Raw genomic sequence first — 8998 nt, forward strand, 5'->3', positions numbered from 1 at the left:
ATACTTCACAACGTCATATCTGTGACGGAAATACGTTACGAAGCCGTTGTGGTTCGTGGCGTAAGATACTTTCGTGTTAAAAAAAAAAACGAAAATAGTGCGGCAGTTCACGTATCTTGTTTTTCACAGAAATGTAGTAGAAAACGACCCACACGAGCTGCTGCGACCAATGTTTCCGAGTCAGAGTTTGAAACGTATGTCTGAAAGAGAGAGACAAGAATTTGATGAGCAACCACTGTGGAAACATAAGGAAGTTGAAATAATACTCTGTCGTTTGCAAGTCGGCTCAAAGCGATAGGTTAGAGAAAGAAAGGAGAGACAAAGAACTGGAGAAGAATAGCAGGGAGGTTAACCAAGCTTTGGCTCGGTTGGCTACCCTACACTTGGGATTGGGGAAGAATGGGAATGATAGAAAGGAAGGGATAAAAGATGAACAATAAGAAATAGATAGATGAGCACAATTGTATTACGTAGTGTCAATAGAAAAGAATAATCATGAATAGCAAAGGGGACAAACAATAGGATGCAATAGTATAGATGTTCCCACCAAAAAAATTAGGTAATAAAGTGTCACTACTCCCCAACGAGAATCACCACCTTCCGGTCAGAGTAAAACCAACTCAACCCTCATGCTTCACAAAAGTGGTAGCAATGCGATTGTCTCAAGAGTGTTGTGGCTCGGGCAAGTTGGTTACCCACGGAGATAGCTCGAATTAGTGTGGAACGTTTGAAAAAAAAAAGGGAAAGGCGACACAGATGTCAAGAAAGATGAGCGCTAAACGTAAACTTGTGAACAGAACTTGCTGGCAGAGACGCACTTGGCGGTACAGCTCAGAACGTAGGACCTTGCATTTCACCTCTGAGGAGGCTTCATCCTGACACCAGGACATTCTTAAAGGATCTATACGTGTAAAACGACATTGTCCTTTTTCAACGTAAGCTTAGTCTTCTGCCGTATGCATAGGTCAGTGAACTCACTCATGAGTCGACCCACTGAGACTAAGGTCGAGCCATGAGCCTCAGCCTGAGTGAGTGCGGGTGAGTAATAATTTGGTGAGTTTGAGTCCGAGTGAGTCAGGCTCAGAAAAATGTTGGTGAGCCTGGGTCCGAGTGTGTACAGAGCACCAGATATGTTTCATGAGTGAGTTCAAGTGAGCTGCACAATTTCTGCCGACCTATGTATTCGCCATTACCCGCGACCCATTTGCCCCGGTTCACGCAGCGATGCTGTCGCTGTAAGGAGAATTTCCAGAGCGGCAGAGCAGGCTGTGTCCTGGTTCTCGTCGCTTCTTCTTCTGTCGGATGAAATGCAAGGCGTAGGCGACCCTCAAGGAGGAGGCCGACACCGCGACGGGAGGCCAGTGACACTGAAAGTCGCACAGCTTCGACAGCCGATACTCGGCCATCCACTGCGCCGGCTACCTCAAGTCGTGGGCACTCGCCAAGCTCAGTTTGTACGAAGACACCCCAGCGGATGGCTGCGAAGGGTGCGAAGACTACGCAAGCGCGGCGTGGGCTAGCTGGTATGACGGCGCTCGTACTTGTTTCTCTATTTGTCCTAGTCGTCAGTTCACGCAATGCCAATCATCATGAGTACATCATCTTCCTTTTCTTGTTGTAAACTGTCAGATTGGATACGTAACTTTGTACATAGTAAAGATGCCGTTTGCAAGAAGACGTGCTCTCCTCCTACCCTCCAATAATTACAAAACAAGGGGGGGTGGGGGTGGATGGCAGGTATAAATGAAATCGCTCTGGTCACCCTCCTCCCCCCGCCCCACTCCAAAATGTTGAGAAAGGTATTTTGGGGAAGTATACGCAGTGAGAAAGAGACGAGATCATGTGGAACTGAACTGGGCCTGTTCGTATTACCCTGTTTGGAGAAGTTTTCAGAGAACGGGAAAAAAGATGAAGAAATCGCACTTGCCAGACTTGCTCTAGAAATGAGCCAAAAGCGCCGATGATGACGGTGGTGGTGTTGCAGATCTGGCTGGTAATCTCTCCTCCCCAGAGTCTCTTTTCAGGCATTATTCTTCGCCGGTACTTACGAGTTTCACTTGGGCTAGTCCTCGGCAGATAAGTTCAAAGTTATTCCCGACATTCTTTAACGAGCCATTCATTCGCCTTTGGGATACGAATATGTTCATTACAAGGACGAGGATATCATGGCGTGACCATCGCATACTGCATATGCTGACTCCGCTTCTTGCGGCGTTGAAGAAATAAAATTAAGGTTAGTTGCGGCGTTTAACACTCAATTTAAACTGTGCAGAGCTAAACAACGGTATTGCATTTGCCTCTAAGTTTGGAATATGTAACTAGAGTACGAGGCACAGTTTGCAGGTAGTGGGTGAGAAGGGGGTCTGCATTGCGTCACATTTCTCGAGTGATGGTTTGTTAACGTGTAACTAGATCTCAGTACTTCAAATTCTTTTGAAGCTTCTGTGCGGAAGCTCCTTCTGTCGGATATACGCTACGTTGACACCTGGGGATCTCTTAGTCGGGGGGCTACGAAATAAACTCTGCACGTTGTTTTCCAGGTGCAACCTGAGCTGCTTAGTGGCCGTGGGCAGGGTGCACGGAGATCATGCCCGCAGCTCCGTGACAAGAACCGCACTCGATGCCGAGGCGGTACAGTTCGTCTATAGACACGCGGCCGACGGGAAGTTTATTTTCGTAGACAAAAAGAGAGTGCCACTCAAGCTTTCCCATAGATAACCTCGCCCTCATATTGCTGCAAACACTCTCCCAGTCGAAGAGTCACTCCAGCATTGGTTGCAGAAAATAACGCCTCTTTCACTATTTTTTATATGCGAAGCATGTCATAGCTAATTTCGGCGACATTGAACGTATCTATCTATCTATCTATCTATCTATCTATCTATCTATCTATCTATCTATCTATCTATCTATCTATCTATCTATCTATCTATCTATCTATCTATCTATCTATCTATCTATCTATCTATCTATCTATCTATCTATCTATCTATCTATCTATCTATCTATCTATCTATCTATCTATCTGTCTGTCTGTCTGTCTGTCTGTCTGTCTGTCTGTCTGTCTGTCTGTCTGTCTGTCTGTCTGTCTGTCTGTCTGTCTGTCTGTCTGTCTGTCTGTCTGTCTGTCTATCTATCTATCTATCTATCTATCTATCTATCTATCTATCTATCTATCTATCTATCTATCTATCTATCTATCTGTCTGTCTGTCTGTCTGTCTGTCTGTCTGTCTGTCTGTCTGTCTGTCTGTCTGTCTGTCTGTCTATCTATCTATCTATCTATCTATCTATCTATCTATCTATCTATCTATCTATCTATCTATCTATCTATCTATCTATCTATCTATCTATCTATCTATCTATCTATCTATCTATCTATCTATCTATCTATCTATCTATCTATCTGTCTGTCTGTCTGTCTGTCTGTCTGTCTGTCTGTCTGTGTGTGTGTGTGTGTGTGTGTGTGTGTGTGTGTCTGTCTGTCTGTCTGTCTGTCTGTCTGTGTGTGTGTCTGTCTGTGTGTGTGTGTCTGTCTGTCTGTCTGTCTGTCTGTCTGTCTGTCTGTCTGTCTGTCTGTCTGTCTGTCTGTCTGTCTGATGTGTGTGTGTGTCTGTCTGTCTGTCTGTCTGTCTGTCTGTCTGATGTGTGTGTGTGTGTGTCTGTCTGTCTGTCTGTCTGTCTGTCTGTCTGTCTGTCTGTCTGTCTGTCTAGCCACCTATGACTTTTAGCTTTCCTGGCCTTTTCGAAAAAAGGCATCGATACCAAACTTGATATGGCAAAATATGGCTGTATGAAGAACATATTTGACTAGTCATAACATGAAAATCATGACATAGATGTCATGAATGTCATGATTTACCTTTCATGGTCTTGCAGCTCTTGCAGTGGTTTCGTTCACATGGCATGTTGCAAAACTGGTATGGTATGACATAATGGCATTGCGAACACAAGCTACAGACCCTAACATGAAAATCATGACATGCGTGTCATGTAACAACATGACTATACACGCCAAGCTCATGATGCGCTCGCGGGCGTTTCGCTAGCGTCACATATACCAAATCTGGTATTACGGTACGTGAATGGATGGCGAAAGTATGTGACTGGTGCAAACATGATAATCATGAGATGCGTGTCATGTAACAACATGAGTACACGCCACGCTCACGATGCACTGGCGGCCGTTTAGCTAGCTTCAGTTATACCAAATTTGGTATTACGGGACGTCAATAGATGATGAAGGTATGATACTGGTGCAAACATGATATATACAAGATGCGTGTCATGTAACAACATGACTACATGGTACGCTCATGATGCGCTCGCGGCTGTTTCAATAGCTTTACACCTACCAAACTCGGTGTTACGCATTGCGAACGAAGTACATAGGTAAATTACACATATAAACATGATAACCACGGCATGCGTGTCATGTAACAACATGATTACATGCCACACTCATGCGCTCGCGGGTGTTTCGCTAGCTTTACATATGCCATATTTGGTATTACGTGACGTTAATGAATTACCAGGTATTTGACTGATGCAAACATGCTAATCATGAGATGCGTGTCATGTGAGAACATGACACCTGCCACAGTCAAGGTGCCAATACATTTCGACGGGACGCAGTGCGCGTGCTCACCGGCGTTCATTTTGTCGGGTCTACCCCGGCGTTGCCACATCAGGCTCCGCTCCTGCCGTATACTAGTAGGCGAACGCCGGGCGCGCGTTTCAGCGCGTCCGGCGTCTCTCTGTCACGAAAAGAGGGAGACACAGCGTTGCCTGGGTAATGCAGCGTGTCGCATATCGCGCTGGTTGCCATCGGGCCGCGTCGATGGACGCTGGTCGCACCGGTAGTGCCTGGCGTCAGAATAGAGAGTGGTCGCGTTTTGCTAACGTGGCGTCGCTGTGCCCAGCGTGCGCGGGCGTCAACGCTACATTGGAGCATAAGGGGCCCTTCAGGATGCGCCCGCAGCCGTTTTGCTAGCGCCACATATACCGAATTCGGTGTTATGTGACGTCAATGGATGGCGAAAATATGTGACTGGTGCAAACATGATAATCCTGACACACGTGTCATGTAAGAGCACGGCAACATACCACGCTCATAGCGTGCTCGCGGTCGTTTCGCTATCTCCACATATACTAAATTTGATATCACGTGACGTGAATAGATGACGGAGGCAAACGACACATCCAAACACAATAATCATGACACAGAAGTCATGTACGGCATCATTTACCTCCACCTCGTAACGTTGTGATGATTTTAGAGTGACATATCAACCTTTCTCATCCGTGCGTCGCATATCATGGATTCCCACTGTACGTCGGATCTGCCAATTTTTTTACCTCAGTCTTGCCTGTAGTTTTACGTTCTGCTTCTTCATCCTAGATCTGGACCTGGTGAACCGCTTCGTGGGTAGGAACATCCTGACTGCCAGAAGTCAGGGCAACAGTGAAGGGCATGACGAGGTGGCCATGGCGGTAATCATCAGCTTGCTGAAAGCGGATGCTGGACTTGGTGGGCCGGTGGACTTCAGTGGCATGCCGTGGCCCTTGCCTTGAAACACCTGTTCGCATTCCTGTTTACACGGACCTCTCGCGAACCATTTCTCGCATTGAACAGAGAAGAATAAATCATCTATGGACACTCATGCGAAAAACATTGCATCTAGTCTGTATCAACTGTGAAGTGTGTGTACGTTACCGCGCAGAACTGTAAGTCACGCTTTGGTAAAGACCGAGCCCAGCAGGAAACGTTTCAAGGAACTGACGTCTATCTCTTCCAGCGGGGTTCGCGGTAAACCACGTCGCGTGCTTGTCGTACAGTGCTGGTCTGATTTTTCAAACTTCCTGCGTTTTAACAGCGAGTTCTACTTCTCTACAGCGATGCTGGTCGGGCTCCACTATTTCCCTGTCCACAGATAGACGTGGGACCATGTCATAGAGCCACTTCGCAAGCATCGTTAAGATAAACTCTATACCCTTGCTGCGCGTTCCCTGAATGCGTAAACGCACACATTTGGAATTGAAGGCCTCAGAAAAAGATTAACTAATGAGCACTGTGGAGAAGCACTGCGCTGACAGTGGTACAGATCACTTGCAATCGGACTGGAGCACGCTAGAAGATGCTTGTACAGTATTCGCAAAACAGGCAAAACAAGTGTCTGATTTGCCTCGTTTCTTCGTCGTTGTTTTTGCAAAGCGTCAGCCGATGTCCATACTGTGAGGCATCGATGCCCATACTGTGAGGCTCGAAGGAACGTGATCTGATGCGGGCTTTGGCTGACACGCAGTTGATAGTGATAGAGGTACGATTCTGTATATCCGCATCATGTAATATTCGATAAGTCTAGTCATCGCTGCCATGTTGGTAACATGATCTAAGCTGTAATACGACAGAATATACCGAAACACCACCCTACTTGAGCCAAGGGTAAATAAAGTTAAAACTGAGCAACAGTCCAAGTCGCGTTGTGTAAGTCTGAACGGTGTGCTTGAATCACGTTGTGTTATAATCACGATAGTCTTAACGATAATCGTGAAGGCTTTGTTAGTGTCACAAATTCCACAACAAATGAATATATGCAACCAATTAAACTGAGCGATGATTCTGTGTCCGCCATAAGGGGTCGGTTGCGACGGTTTTATATTAAAAAAATAGCGCAATGATATTTCATGGTATATATGAAAAAAACCCACGGCGACTGTGCTCGTAAAATGAAGAACCGAATATGCGAATATTTGTGTCAAGATCAAGGTCATTACTTGAGGTCGCGATGTTATTGTTCCATGGCCTATTGTAATAAAGTTGATCACTTTCTCCTGATGAAGATACACATGTTTGAAGGATTATGACATGCCTGTTGCTGTGGTCGTTATTCTTGTACCCTTGTGAAATAGGAGGGTCCCTTGTTTGCACGAGCTCCACGACGAGCTATTCTCCGACAGAAAAAGAAGTTTCTAACGAGTCTGACCCTGGGTACTCATCACACAGGTAACACACGACCCCGATTTGAAGTATTCTATTTAGAGATGGCTTGGGCATTTGAAACTTCATTGCAAAATGTTCACGTGGAACAGTGCGTTACGAAGCTACCGAAGGGTGCTACTTTCTTAATCGATGTGGTTATCGGTGAGCCTTACTAAAGCAATTCAGTTCTGCGTAATCCCTCAAGGTAGTGAAAGCTTATGAAAGGTAGGAATGACAGCCACACATTCGTAGCATGAACACACGAGGAAATTAAAATTTCGTCTACTTACGCCTATTCTTAATATGGGAAAGAGAGAGATTAACGAAGAAGAGAGGCAGGGAGGTTAATCAAGCTAGGACTTCGGCTATTGGGCTACCCTACTGAATCCGAAATCTATGGCGAAAAAATGGCTCATACGGTAAAATACCTTCACGTAAAGTAGGTCGGCCTAACTTCTGCAAGTGTGCTTTTTTAGACTAGTGGCGTAGACACTCAACATTGGAGTGTGGCACCATCGGTTTGAAACTCAGCACAGCCTCGAAGTTTTCCTTAATTTTATACGTCTATTTATGTTTAGCGAATTAATAAGGTTGAAAGATACACACATCCTCCAAGCCTGGGTCTTTAGCCCAGTGGGTAAAACACTCGTCTTTAAGGCGTGGAGCTCCAGGTTTGAAACTAAGTGCAACCTTGCATTCTTTTTATTTGATACGTAAAGTTCTTCATGGAGCATTCACAAGGTTCAGAGATAGCGATGCTGTGCATGCCTGGATCTTTAGCCAAGTGGTTAAGGCATTTGCCTTTGTAGCGTGAGCCAGTAGTTTTAATAACTCAACGCAGCCTACAAGTTTTATTCTGTTTTCTATATATTTTTGTTCAGTGCGATTTGTATTATGTGGCAAAGAGATGGATAGATGGGCAGCCACCTTTAATAATTAAGGCGGCTTCTGTGCTATCGACGTATATAGAAGCTCCGCTTACAGTCTTCTTTTCGAATAGTGTAAGTAAATAAAGTCATCAATCAATCTTTACTAGTCGAGTAAAAGAACGGGTGATGCAGTGCAGGTAAATAAGCAGGAGATGTCCCAAGGTTACAAACTGAAGGTTGGAGGTGATTAATAGGCGTGACATTTAATGTAAGAAACTCTATGATAGCGGCTCAACTTTAGTGTGACGTCAACCGTGCAAAGACGGACATCCTGTGCGCGTAGGAGCCTCCTGAGCTTCCCCGGATGTTATGGCTTTCCCGCAGTGAATGTCGAAAATCAGTCGAAAGAGTTGGGGCTCTTATCACCCTTGATAAGGCTAAAGTTTTGTCTGACGTCACAACTTGCAACGAAGGATATACTGTGCGTCTACATTGAGCATCCCGAGCTGAAGCTTCCCCTGACGCATTTATTGTCCCGCAATGCATGTTGAAAAGCAGTCGAAAAAGTTGGGGCTCTTATCGCCCCTGATAAGGCTCAACTTTTGTCTGACGTCATCAGACTTTTTAGCCATTTCTGACATATGTGAAACGAAAAAGATACCATATTAGGTATACCGCTTCAAAGTGTGACGTCAGACAAATGTTGAGCCTTATCAGGGGTGATAAGGGCCTAAACTTTTCCGGCTATTTTCTTGACATGCATTGCGAGAAAGCCAACAAGCAGGGAATATTCAGCTCGGGAGACCCTCATATAAACGTACCGCATATTTTTCGTTGCACGATGGGACGTCAGGCAAAGTTTGAGCCTTATCAGAGGTGATAAGGGCCTCAACTTTTTTGGCTACTTTTTTGACATGCATTGCGAGAAAGCCAACAAGCAGGGGAATATTCAGCTCGGGAGACTATAATATAGACTTAAAGTATATCCTTCGTTGCATGGTGTGGCGTCAGACAAAGTTTGAGCCTTATCAGGGGTGATAAGGGCCTAAACTTTTTCGGCTACTTTTTGGTATGCAATGCGGAAAAGCCAACAGATCAGGTGAAGTTCCTGCTCAGGAGACTCTAATATAAACGTACTGTATATTATT

Source organism: Rhipicephalus microplus, unplaced genomic scaffold (assembly GCF_043290135.1).
Source record: "Rhipicephalus microplus isolate Deutch F79 unplaced genomic scaffold, USDA_Rmic scaffold_82, whole genome shotgun sequence".
Taxonomy (NCBI): domain Eukaryota; kingdom Metazoa; phylum Arthropoda; class Arachnida; order Ixodida; family Ixodidae; genus Rhipicephalus; species Rhipicephalus microplus.